Source organism: Mobula birostris, chromosome 1, assembly GCF_030028105.1.
Source record: "Mobula birostris isolate sMobBir1 chromosome 1, sMobBir1.hap1, whole genome shotgun sequence".
Classification (NCBI taxonomy): domain Eukaryota; kingdom Metazoa; phylum Chordata; class Chondrichthyes; order Myliobatiformes; family Myliobatidae; genus Mobula; species Mobula birostris.
Genome location: NC_092370.1, coordinates 250,049,529 through 250,063,448, shown reverse-complemented (window position 1 = coordinate 250,063,448; position 13,920 = coordinate 250,049,529).

Sequence of the window (13,920 nt, the reverse complement as noted above, 5' to 3'; positions counted from 1 at the left end):
AGATCTTTTTGCTTTAGCTAATTGTGTCCCTTGGATAACTTGCTGAGCAAAACAAGACGAAGGCGTGGATAGTGTGTCAGGGGAAAGAAAAGAAATAAATGTAGAGAAAGAAAACTTCCTTTACGTTCTCTATAGAAATGGATAGCATGATCGCATCATGGTTAATGTAATGCTGTTACAGCACCAGCAATCTGCTTCAGCTGTCTGTCAGAAGCTTGTACGTCCTCCCTGTGTCCTTAAGAAAGATATCGGCCCAAAATGTTGTCTGTTTATTCATTTCCATAAATGCTGCCTGGCCTGCTGAGTTTCTCCACCATATTGTGTGTGCTGTTCTGGATTTCCAGCATCTCTTGTGTTTTTGTCTGAATGAGTTAAGTTTCTATATCCATATTGGTTGAAATACGTATTTCAATATGTTGATGTTTATTTAAACTGTTGGACTGAATCGAATCGTTAAAGTCATTATTTGGTTTTCGTAAAACAGTGTTATCCAAACAGGTTCAAGTATTGCACAAATAAACAGGGCAGATAATGTCCCAAGTGTCAGTTTTCATTGGTTCATTGTGATACCACCTATGTTCTCTTCTGCAAGGTCATTTGTAAAACATTTGGGAGGACCTGCAAAGATAGTCTTCTCTCAGAAATGTATTTCTGGAACACTGTGGCTGTAACTTTGATTATATTGTAAATCCTAATATGGAAAATGTACAAATACAAAAAATTCTGACCGGTAATTGATTGAAATATCTAAGACCAGAGGGCATGCATGTAAGGTGATAGGGGGTTATTCCAAGGGAGATGTGAGAGGCAAGTTTTTTTATGTTAGAGTGATGGGTGCCTGGAAAGTGTGGGTTTGTGATAAAGATAGGGGTTTGGGGGGTTGCAGATGTCATTCCCTTATTCAAGAAAGGGAGTAGAGATAGCACAGGAAATTATAGACCAGTGAGTCTTACTTCAGTGGTTGGCAAGTTGATGGAAAAGATCCTGAGAAGCAGGATTTATGAACATTTGGAGAGGCATAATATGAATAGGAATAGTCAGCATAGCTTTGTCAAAAGCAGGTCGTGCTTTACAAGCCTGATAGAAATTTTTGAGAATGTGACTCAACACATTGAAGAAAGTAGAGCAGTAGATGTAGTGTATATGGATTTCAGCAAGGCATTTGATAAGGTACCCCATGCAAGGCTTATTGAGAAATTAAGGAGGCATGGGATCTAAGGGGACCTTGATTTGTGGATCCAGAACTATCTTGCCCACAGAAGGCAAAGAGTGGTTGTAGATGGGTCATACTCTTCATGGAGGTTGGTGGCCAGTGGTGTGCCTCAGAGATCTGTTCTGGGACCCCTACTCTTCGTGATTTTTATAAATAATCTGGATGAGGAAGTGGAGGGATGGATTAGTAAATTTGCTGATGACACAAAGGTTGGGCGTGTTGTGGGTAGTGTGGAGGGCTATCAGAGGTTACAGTAGAACATCGATAGGAAGCAAAACTGGGCTGAGAAGTAGCAGATGCAGTTCAACCCAGATAAGTGTGAGGTGGTTCATTTTGGTAGGCCAAATATGATGGCAGAATATAGTTTTAATAGTAGTGTGGAGGATCAGCGGGATCTTGGGGTCCATGTCCATAGGACACTCAAAGCTGCTATGCAGGTTGACTCTGTGGTTAAGAAGGCATACGGTGCATTGGCCTTCATCAACCGTGGGATTGAGTTTAAGAGCCGAGAGGTAATGTTGCAGCTATTGGAGTACTGTGCTCAGTTCTGGTCACCTCACTACAGGAAGGATGTGGAAACTATCGAAGGTGCAGATGAGATTTACAAGGATGTTGCCTGGATTGGGGAGCATGCCTTACGAGAATAGGTTGAGTGAACTTGGCCTTTTCTCCTTGAAGAGACAGAGGATGAGAGGTGACTTGATAGAGGTGTACAGTATAAGATGAAGAGAAGCATTGATTGTGTGGATAGTCAGATATTTTCTCCCAGGGCTGAAATGGCTAGCACAAGAAGGCACAGTTTTAAGGTGCTTGGGAATAGGAACAGAGGAGATGTTAGGGTTAAGTTTTTTACTCAGAGAGTGGTGAGTGCACGGAATGGGCTGCCAGTAACAGTGGTAGAGGAGAGTATGATAGGGTCGTTTAAGAGACTCCTGGATAGGTACATGGAGCTTAGAAAAATAGAGGGTTATGGGTAACCCTGTGTAATTTCTAAAGTAAGCACATGTTTGGCACAGCTTTGTGGGCTGAAGGGCTTGTATTGTGCTGTAGGTTTTCTATGTTTCTATATTTCTATGTTACATTAGAGGCTTTTAAGAGACGATTAGGTAAGACAATAAAACATAGGAGCAGAATTAGGTTACTCATCCCACCAAGTCTTCTTCATATGAATTTACTTTGAATTTTGAACCCAGAGGAAACCCACATGTACACAGGAAGAAGTACAAACGTTCTTACTGAGGATGTTAGATTTGAGCTCTGAGCTGTAACAGCATTGTGTTGTTACACCCCGAACTGTAACAGCATTGTGCTACCTGTTACACTCCAAATTGCACAGCATTGTGCTATCTGTTACACACCGAGCTGTATAGCATTGTGCTAACTGTTACACTCTGAACTGTAACAGCATTGTATTGTTACACTCCGAACTGTAACAGTATTGTGCTACCTGTTCTGCTCTGAGCTGTAATAATGTTCTGCTAACCCTTACACTCTGAGCTGTAACAATGTTGTTCCAACTGTTCCACTCCAAACTGTAACAGTGTTGTTGTTACTCTCTGAACTGTAACAGCTTTGTGCTATCTGTTACCCTCTGAACTGTAACAGGGTTATGCTAACTATTACGTTCCAAACGGTATTAAGACAATAAGACCATAAGATATAGGAGCAGAGGGAGGCCATTTGGCCCATCGAGTCTGCTCCACCATTCACTCATGGGCTGATCCAATTCTTCCATTCATACCCACTCCCCTGCCTTCCCCCCATACCCTTTGATGCCCTGGCTAATCAAGAACCTATCTATCTCTGCCTTAAATACACCAAATGACTTGGACTCTGCAGCTGCTTGTGGCAACAAATTCCATAGATTTACAACCCAAAATAATTTCTCCACATCTCTGTTCTAAATGTACATCCTTCAATCTTGAAGTTGCGCCCTCTTGACCTGGACTTCTCTACCATGGGAAATAACTTTGCCATATCTAATCTGTTCAGCCCTTTTAACATTCGGGATGTTTCTATGAGATTCCCTCCCCCCCCCCCGCCCATTCTCCTGAACTCCAGGGAATACAGCCAAGAGCTGCCAGACGTTCCTCATATGGTAACCCTTTCATTCCTGGAATCATTCTTGTGAATCTTCTCTGAACCCTCTCCAATGTCAGTATATTCTTTCTAAAATAAGGAGCCCAAAACTGCACACAATACTCCAAGTGTGTCTCACGAGTGGCTTATAGAGCCTCAACATCACATTCCTGCTCTTATATTCTATACCTCTAGAAATGAATGCCAACATTGCACTTGCCTTCTTCACCACCAACTCAACCTGCAGGTTAACCTTTAGGGAATCACTGCACAAGGACTCCAAGTCCCTTTGCATCTCTGTATTTTGAATTTTCTCCCGATCTGAATAATAGTCTGTCCGTTTATTCCTTCCAGCAATGTGCATAACCATACACTTTTCAACATTGCATTTCATTTGCCACTCCTTTGCCCATTCCCCTAAACTATCTAAGTCTCTCTGCAGGCTCTCTGTTTCCTCAACACTACCCCCTCCTCCACCTATCTTTGTATCATTGGCGAATTTAGCCACAAATCCATAGTCCAAATCATTGACACACATCGTAAAAAGCAGCGGTCCCAACACCGACTCCTGTGGAACTCCACTGGTAACTGGCAGCCAACCAGAATAGGGTCACTTTATTCCCACTCTGTTTTCTGCCAACCGGCCAATGTTCCACCCATGCCAGTAGCTCCCCTGTAATTCCATCGGATCTTATCTTGCTAAGCAGCCTCATGTGCAGCACCTTGTCAAAGGTCTTCTGAAAATCCAAGTACACCATGTCTACCCTGCTTGTAATTTCCTCAAAAATTTGCAGTAGGTTAGTCAGGCAGGATTTTCCTTTCAAGAAACCTTGCTGGCTTTGGCCTATCTTGTCAGGTGCCTCCAGGTACTCTGTAATCTCATCCCTAACAATCAATTCCAACAACTTCCCAACCAGTGATGTCAGGCTAACAGGTCTATAGTTTCCTTTCTACTGCCTCCCACCCTTCTTAAATAGCGGAGTAACATTTGCAATTTTCCAGTCATCTGGTACAATGCCAGAATCTATCGATTCTTGAAAGATAATTGAAAGATTCTCTCCAGCTACTTCCTTCAGAGCCCGAGGGTGCATTCCATCAGGTCCAGGAGATTTATCCACCCTCAGACCATTAAGGTTCCTGAGCAGCTTCTCAGTCGTAATTTTCACTGCGCATACATCACTTCCTTGACACTCGTGAACAGCATTCTGCTAACAGTTACGCTCCGAACTGTAATAGTGTTGTGCTGTTACTGTCTGAGCTGTAATAGCATTATTCTAACAGTTACTGTGGTTAAGAAGGCATATGGTGCATTGGCCTTCATCAATCATGGGACTTAGCTTAAGAACCGAGAGGTAATGTTGCAGCTATATGGGACCCTGGTCAGACCCCACTTGGAGTACTGTGCTCAGTTCTGGTCACCTCACTACAGGAAGGGTGTGGAAACCATAGAAAGGGTGCAGAGGAGATTTACAAGGATGTTGCCTGGATTGGGGAGCATGCCTTATGAAAACAGATTGAGTGAACTCAGCCTTTTCTCCTTGGAGCGACGGAGGATGAGAGGTGACATGATGGAGGTGTATAAGATGATGAGAGGCATTCATCGTGTGGATAGTCAGAGGCTTTTTCCCAGGGCTGAAATGGTTGCCACAAGAGGACACAGGTTTAAGGTGCTTGGAAGTAGGTACAGAGGTGATGTCAGGGGTAAGTTTTTTACACAGAGAGTGGTGAGTGCGTGGAATGGGCTGCCGGCAACGTTGGTGGAGGCGGATACGATAGGGTCTTTTAAGAGACTTTTGGATAGATACATGGAGCTTAGAGAAATAGAGGGCTATGTGTAAGCCTAGTAAATTCTAAGGTAGGGACATGTTCAGCACAACTTTGTGGGCTGAAGGGACTGTATTGTACTGTAGGTTTTCTATGTTTCTATGTTTCTATGTTACTCTCCAAGCTGTAACAGCATTGAGCTAGCTGTTACTCTCCGAACTGTAACAGCATTGTACTAACTGTTGCACTCCGATCTGTAACAGCATTGTACTAAATGTTACTCTGTGAAATGTAACAGCGTTGTGCTAACTTCTCCACTCTGAGCTGTAATAGTTTTCTGCTAATTCTTACTCTCCGAACTTCAGTAGTGTTCTGCTAACTGTTACACAATAAGCTGTAACAGCATTGTGCTACCTGTTGCACTCCAATCTAGAACAGTGTTGTGATAACTGTTACTCTCTGAACTGTAACAGTATTGTGCTAACTGTACCACTCTGAGCTGTAATAGTGTTCGGCTAACTGTTACTCTCTGAACTGTAACAGTATTGTGCTAACTGTACCACTCTGAGCTGTAATAGTGTTCGGCTAACTGTTACTCTCTGAACTGTAATTGCGTTGTGCTAACTGTTACTCTACAAGCTGTAATAATGTTGTGCTTTCTGTTACACTCTGAGCTGTAATAGTATTCAGCTAACTGTTATACTCTGAACTGTAACAGCATTGTGCTAACTGTTACTCTCCGATCTGTAAAGGCATTGTACTAAATGTTACTCTGCGAAATGTAACAATGTTGTGCTAAGTTTTCCTCTCTGAGCTGTAATAGTTTTCTAACTGTTACTCTCCGAACTTTAATAGTGTTGTGCTAACTGTTACACACTAAGCTGTAACAGTGTTGTGCTAACAGTTACACTCTGGTCTGTAACAGCTTTGTGCTAACTGTAACTCTCTGAACTGTAAGAGTGTTGTGCTAACTGTTACTCTCCAAGCTGTAATAATGCTGTGCTAACCTTTACACTCTGAGCTGTAATAATGTTGTGCTATCTGTTACACTCTGAGCTGTAACAGTGTTGTTCTGTTACTCTTCAAGTGTAATAACGTTGTGCTCAATGTTACATTGTGAGTTGTAACAGCGTTGTGCTAACAGTTACTCTTCGAACTGTAATAATGTTGTCTTAACAGTCCATTCCAACCTGTAAAAGCATTGTGCTTACTGATACTCTTCGATCTGTAACAGCATTGTGCTAACTATTACACTCCAAGTAGTAATAAGACCATAAGACCATAAGATATAGGAGCAGAAGTAGGCTATTCGGCCCATCTAGTCTGCAAAATTTAAGTGTTGTGCGAACTGTTACTGTCCTGAGCTACAACAGTGTTGTGCTGTTACTCTCCGAGCTGTAATAATGTTGTGCTCACTGTTATACTGTGAGCTGTAACAGTGTTGTACTGTTACAATCCAAACTGTAACATTGTTGTTACACTCCTATCCGCAATGTGTTAACTGTTAGACCCCAAACTGTAACAGTGTTTTGCTAAGTGTTACTGTCTGAACTGGAACAGCATTATGCTAATTGTTCCATTCTGAACTGCATAGGCATTGTGCTGTTACTCTCTGAGCTGTAACAGCATTGTGCTAACTGTTCTCTCAGAACTGTAACAGCATTGTGCTAACAGTTAATCTATGAGCTGTAACAGCGTTGTGCTAGCTGTTCCACTCTGAGCTGTAATAGGGTTCTGTTAACTGTCACTCCCCGAGCTCTACTAGTGTTTTGCTAACTGTTCCTTCTGAGCTGTAAATGGGTTCAGTTAACTGTTACTCTCTGAACTGTGCTATAATTTTGCTAACTGTTACTCTCTGAGCTGTAATAACATTGTGTTAACTGTTACACTCCGAACTGTAACAACATTGTGCTGTTACTCTCCAAGTGTAATAACATTGTGCTAACTGTTGTACTCTGATCTATAACAGCATTGTACTAACTGTTACTCTCTGAGCTGTAATAATGTTGTGCTAACTGTTACACTCCGAACTGTAACAGTAAAGTGCTCACTGTTAGACTCTGAACTGTAACAGTTTTGTGCTGTTACTCGCCAAACTGTAACAGCGTTGTGCTAACAGTTCCACTCTGAGCTGTAATAGTGCTCAGCCAACTGTTACTCTCCAAACTGTAACAGCAATATGTTAACTGTTACTATTAGAACTGTAAAAGCATTGTCCTAACTGCTACTCTCTGAACTGTACAGTGTTGTGCTATCTGTTCCACACTAAGCTGTAACAGCGTTTTCTAACTGTTACCCTCTGAGCTGCAACAGCATTGTGCTATATGTTACTCTCCGAGTTGAAACAGCATTGTGGTTACTGTTTCACTCCAAAATGTAACAGCAATGTGTTATCTGTTACACTCTGAACTGTAACTGTGTTGTGCTAACTTTTATTCTCCATACTGAAACAGCATTGTGCTAACTGTTCCATTCCAGACTGTAACACCGTTGTGCTAACTGTTGCTCTCTGAACTGTAATAATGTTGTGCTACCTGTTACTCTCCAAACTGTAACAGCATTATGCTAACTGTTACTCTCTGAACTGTAACAGTGTTGTTCCAACTGTTACATTTGAGCTGTAATAGCATTCTGCTAACTGTTACTCACTGAATTGTGACAGCACTGTGCTGACTGTCCCACTGTCAGGGCACTGAAGCAGAGATCCAATCACAGACCCAGTACTGTGCACACAGTGAGATTAATTGAGTAACAAATCCCGAGGTGCAACCAAAGTTCACGTCAAAGCTCAGGCAGAAATCAAAACATCCAGAGAAACCCAAAAACCAGAATTGGGAAAGAGGCAGAGTCAATATTCAGATGGACAAAGTACAGATACAGATGCTGGAAAGGCTCAGGAAAACTCACTGGCACAATCTGGCAACAAACAGGTGAAAACACAGGACTGAAATACACTGAGCGATAAACAGAGAGGCAGATGATAGGTGGAGCACAATGAGACACGGGTGGCAGCAAAACAGGTAATAATGAGAAACAGGTGAGAGACGGAGTACTCAGTAATACAGGGGCCGGAGTAGAGCAGGAGCGGGGACAGGAGCACATGGCAATACAAAACCACAGACTGACAGCTAGGGGGAGAAACACACACTAAGACAGAGTTCAGCTGGAGGTACTGACAGTACCCTCCCCGACCCCCCCTCTACGGACACCTCCTGGCATCATGGCAGGTAGAGCTGAGTGATGGCAATGAAAGTCCCTGATGAGAGAGGGGTCCAGAATGTTACCGGCGGGGACCCAGCAGCTCTCCTCAGGACTGTAGCTCTCCCCGTCCACAAGGTACTGGAGGCCACAGCCCCAGTGACAAACGTCCAGCAGTTGGCGCACCGTGAAGGCCTCTGACCCACTGATGAGCTGTGGGGGAGGGGGGTTTTGGGGACAGGACACAGGGGATGGCTCATGAAAGGCTTGACGCGGGACACATGGAAGGTGGGGTGAATGCGGCGGAGAGTGGAGGGGAGCTTGAGATGGACGACAGCAGGGCTGATGACTTTAGCAATGGGAAAGAGGCCGATGAAGCGAGGGGTGAGCTTGCAGGAATCCACCTTGAGGGGCATGTCTCGGGTTGAAAGCCACACACACTGTCCCTGGCGGTAATGTGGGGCCTTGGAGTGATGGCAGCCAGCTTGGCACTTGATCCTAGCAGAGGCACAGAGAAGGGCAGAGTGAGTTTGCCTCCACGTCCGCTGACAATGCCTCGGCAGATGGAACGCCAACCTCCTCCTCCTGGACAGGAAAAGTGGAGGTTGGTAGCTAAGGCAGCACTCGAAAGGGGACAGACTGGTGGATGAGGACGGATGAGAGTTCATGGCGTAATCGGCCCAGGGTAGCTGCTGACTCCACGCGGAGGGGTTCTGGGAGACCAGACACTGCAATACAGTCTCTAGCTGTTGGTTGGCCCGCTTGGTCTGGCCGTTGGTCTGTGGGTGGAATCCTGGAGACCGACTCACAGAGGCACCCAGAAGATTACAGAATGCCCTCCAGAAGTTGGACGTGAATTGACAGTCCCTGTCTGATACAACATCTACAGGTAAACCACGTAACTTAAAAACATGCAGTACTAGTAATTTGGCTGTTTCTTTGGCAGAGGGGAGTTTAGGTAAAGGACTGAAGTGTACAGACTTGGAGAAACGATCAACTACTGTGAGAATGGTGGTGTTACCTTCTGATGGGGGAAGACTGGTGACAAAATCCAGGGCAATGTGGGATCAGGGTCTCTTGGGGATAGACAGACCAGCAGGTGACCGGTTAGAGTTTTTGCCTTGAGCACAGACTGAACAGGCTGAGACAAAGTTGTGGATGTCATCTCCCATGGAGGGCCACCAGAACCGCCAACTGATGAAGGCCTGAGTACGCTTGGTTCCAGGGTGACAGGATAACCGGGAAGAATGACCCCAATGCAATCCCTGTGAGTGGACAGAGCTGGGAACATAAACACAGTTAGTGGGGCATTGACTAGGGGAAGCCTCACTCTGTTGAACAGCTTGCACCATGGATTCAATCTCCCATTGCACTGCACCCAGGAGACAGTGAGCAGGGAAGATGACATTGCATACCTCAGGGGTCTCAGAGGCAGGAAATCTTCAGGAGAGGGCATCAGGTTTTCCATTCTTGGAACTGGGGTGAAGGACGGAGTAAAATTGAATTTGAAAAAAACAGGGACCAACAAGCTTGACGGGAGTTGAGATGCTTGGCCGTATGGATATCTTCCGGATTCTTGTGATCAGTCCAGACTAAGGATGGCACCTTTGCTCCCTCCAGCCAATGCCTCCACTCCTCCAGAGCTAGCTTCACAGCCAGCAGCTCCTGGTTTCCGACATCGTAATTCCACTCTGTGAGAGTGAGGCGGTGAGAGAAGAAGGCGCAGGGGTGTACCTTTTCATCCTTGGCCGAGCGCTGAGAGAGAACAGCTCCTACACCAATGTCAGACGCATCCACCTCCACTCTAAACTGCCGGTTGGTGTTGGGTTGAATCAGGATGGGGGCAGAGGTGAAACGTTCCTTCAGGTCAGAGAATGCTTTTTCAGCAGCAGGGGACCAGGAGAATCTGACAGCAGATGAGGGAAGAGCAGTGAGTGGTGCAGCCAATGTACTGTAATTTCTGATGAACCGGCGACAGAAGTTAGCAAAGCCCAAGAAGCGTGGCAACTCCCGACAAGTCGAAGGGTGGGGCCATTCGACCACTGTCTTGACCTTCTGTTGGTCCATCTGAATGGAACTGCCTGAAGTTACATACCCCAGGAAGGAGACGTTATGGTGATGAAACTCACATTTCTCAGCCTTCACAAAGAGCTGGTTCTCCAGAAAGTACGAATGTGACCTGTCCGTTCAGCAAGGGACTTAGATAAAATCAAAATGTCGTTGAGATACACAAAAACAAATTGCTTCAGCATGTCCTTGAGAACGTCATTTACCAGGGCTTGGAAGATGGCGGGTGCATTGGTGAGAGCGAATGGCATGACCAGATACTCGTAATGGCCTGAGGCGGTGTTGAAGGCCATCTTCCACTCGTCCCCTTCACGGATACGGACAAGATGGTTGGAGTTACTGAGATCAAGCTTGGTGAAAACTGAGGCTCCTTGTAGTAGTTCAAATGCCGAGGTCATGAGTGGAAGAGGGTAACGGTTCTTAACAGTGACTTCATTCAGTCCCCGGTACTCAATGCATGGACAAAGGAAAAACTGGCACCAGCAGGGGAGGAAGACAGCCGGATGATGCCTGCAGTCAGACACTCTTGGATGTACAGTGTTACTCTGTGAACTCTAACTGTTACTTTCCGAACTCTAACAGCATTGTGCTAACTGTTCCAGTCCGAAGTGAAACAGTGTTGTGCTAACATTCCATTCCGAACTCTAACAGCATTGTGCTAACTGTTACTCTCTGAACTGCAATAATGTTGTTATAACTGTTACTCTCTGAACTGTAACAGCAATGTTTTAACTGTTACACTCCAAACTGTTGCGGTGTTCTGCTAACTGTTCCTCTCCAAGCTGTAACAGCGTTGTGCTAACTGTTAGTCTCAGAGCTGCAACAGTGTTGAGCTATCTGTAACTCTCCGAACTGTAACAGCATTCTGTTAATTGTTGCTCTCTGAAATGTAACAGTGATGTGCTAACTGCTACTCTCCAAACTGTACCAGCATTCGGCTAACTGTTCCACTCCGAGCTGTGATAGTGTTTGGCTAACTTTTACTCTTCAAACTGCAACAGCTGTTGTGCTGTTACTCTCTGAACTGTAACAGCGTTGTGCTAACTATTACTATCTGAGTTGTAACAGCACTGTGGTAACTATTTCTCTCCGAACTGTATCAGCAATGTGTTAACTGTTACACTCCAAACTGTAAAGGCGTTGTGCTAACTATTACTCTCTGAACTGTAACAGCATTGCGTGAACTGTTACTCTCTGAACTGTAAAAGCATTGTGATAACTGTTATCTACCAAAATTATGTTGTGCTAACTGTTCCGCACTAAGCTGTAACAGCTTTTTTCTGTTACAGTCCGAGCTATAACAGCATTCTACTGTTACTCTCTGAACTGTAACAGTGTTGTGCTAACTTTTACTCTCCAAACTGTTACTGCATTGTGCTATCTGTTACTCTCCGAACTGTAACAGTGTTGTGTCAACCTGGAACAGTGTTGTACCAACTATTCCATTCTGAACTGTAAAGGCATTGTGCTGTTACTCTTCAAACTGTAACAGTGTTGTGCGAACTGTTCCCTCCAATCTTTAAAAGTGTTGTGATACCTGTTACTCACCGAGCTGTAACTGCATTGTGCTGACTGTTACTTTCCAAGCTGTAATAGTGTTGTGCTAACTGTTCCTTTCTGAACTGTAACGGCATTGTGCCAACTGTTCCAGTCCGAACTGTAACGGTGTTGTGCTAAATGTTCCATTCGGAACTGTAACAGTGTTGTTCTAACTGTTAGTCTCCCAGCTGTAACAGCATTGGAGTGTATGGGGTGTCAGGGAGGGGTAGCACCTCTGGTGGGGGAACATGTCGTGTCCTTTTCAAGGCGGTTAGTCCACCTTTGGTCCCCACCTGGCACTCAGCTCTCACCTGTGGCTCCCTGTAGCTGTTTGCATGTGACAGCGGCCATACCCCAGGCAACGGCTTCAACAAGCCATCTAAACCAGGTAGCCAATGGGTCTCAAACCCTCGGTGAGATAAGGAGTTGTCTATCCCAGCATGTGAAGACAGACTCCGGCGGATCGAGTCGACGAGACCAATGGAAGGTCCAACGGTCAAGAAGGCGGACTCTGCAAGTGTTGTAGAACGTGTAGAGCATGATAAAACACAGAAGATGTCCTGGTCATCCACTGCGCCTAGTCCCATCTCCAGCCATCTCGACTCTGTCTTGCCACTGGTGCTAACTGGTGCCAGATGGGAATTGGGAAGAGTTCAATTGTGTCCAGTTCTGGTCGCCTCACTGTAGGAAGGATGTGGAAGCATTGGAAAGGGTACAGAGGAGATTTACCAGGATGCTGCCTGGTTTAGAGAGTATGCATTATGATCAGAGATTAAGGGAGCTAGGGCTTTACTCTTTGGAAAGAAGGAGGATGAGAGGAGACATGATAGAGGTGTACAAGATAATAAGAGGAATAGGTAGAGTGGATAGCCAGCGCCTCTTCCCCAGGGCACCACTGCTCAATACAAGAGGACATGGCTTTAAGGTAAGGGGTGGGAAGTTCAAGGGGGATATTAGAGGAAGGTTTTTTACTCAGAGAGTGGTTGGTGCGTGGAATGCACTGCCTGAGTCAGTGGTGGAGGCAGATACACTAGTGAAATTTAAGAGACTACTAGACAGGTATATGGAGGATTGTAAGGTGGGGGGTTATATGGGAGGCAGGGTTTGAGGGTTGGCACAACAATGTGGGCCGGAGGGCCTGTACCTTTCTATGTTCTATGTTCTAAGAGAGTGTGAGGCTGACGCTGCTCCCTCACTTAAATCCAAATCAAGTGCTAGTCTCGACACCATCATATAGCTGGCTGGTGGCATAGTGGCATCAGTGCTGGACTTCGGGGCAAGAGGTCCTGAGATCGAATCCGGCCAGCTCTCATGCATGCTCTACTTCCATGCTGGGTTGAGCATCGAGCTAGCAACTTGACCACATAAAAAGTACTAATTGTGTCAAAGTCTTCATCAATAACAATGGACAAACCTTATCTTAACAGCATTGTGCTAACTGTTCCATTCTGACCTGTAAAGATGTTGTGCTAACTTTTACTCTCTGAACTGTAACAGCAATGTGTTAACTGATGCACTCCACTCTGACCTGAAGTTGTGTTCTGCTAATTGTTCCGCACTAAGCTGTAACAGCTTTTTTCTAACTGTTACACTCCAAGCAGTAACAGCGTTTTGCTAACTGATACTCTCCAAACTGTAACAGCAATGTGCTAGCTGCTACTGTCCAAACTGTAACAGCATTGGGCTAACTGTTCCACTCCGAGCTGTGATAGTGTTCGGCTAACTTTTACTCTCCGAACTGTAACAATGTTGTGCTGTTACTCTCCAAACTGTGACAGTGTTGTGCCAACTGTTCTAGTCCGAACTGTAACAGCGTTGTGCTAACTGTTACTCTCTGAATTATAACAGCTTTGTGGTAACGGTTCTGCTCTGAACTGTTGTAGCAATGTGTTAACTGTTATAGTCTGAACTATAACAGAGTTGTGCTAAATGTTCCATTCCGAACTGTAACAGCATTGTTCCAACTGTTACTCTCCTAGCTGTAACAGCATTGTGCTAACTGTTCCATTCTGTACTTTAAAGATGTTGTTCTAACTGTTATTCTCTGAGTTTTAACAGCA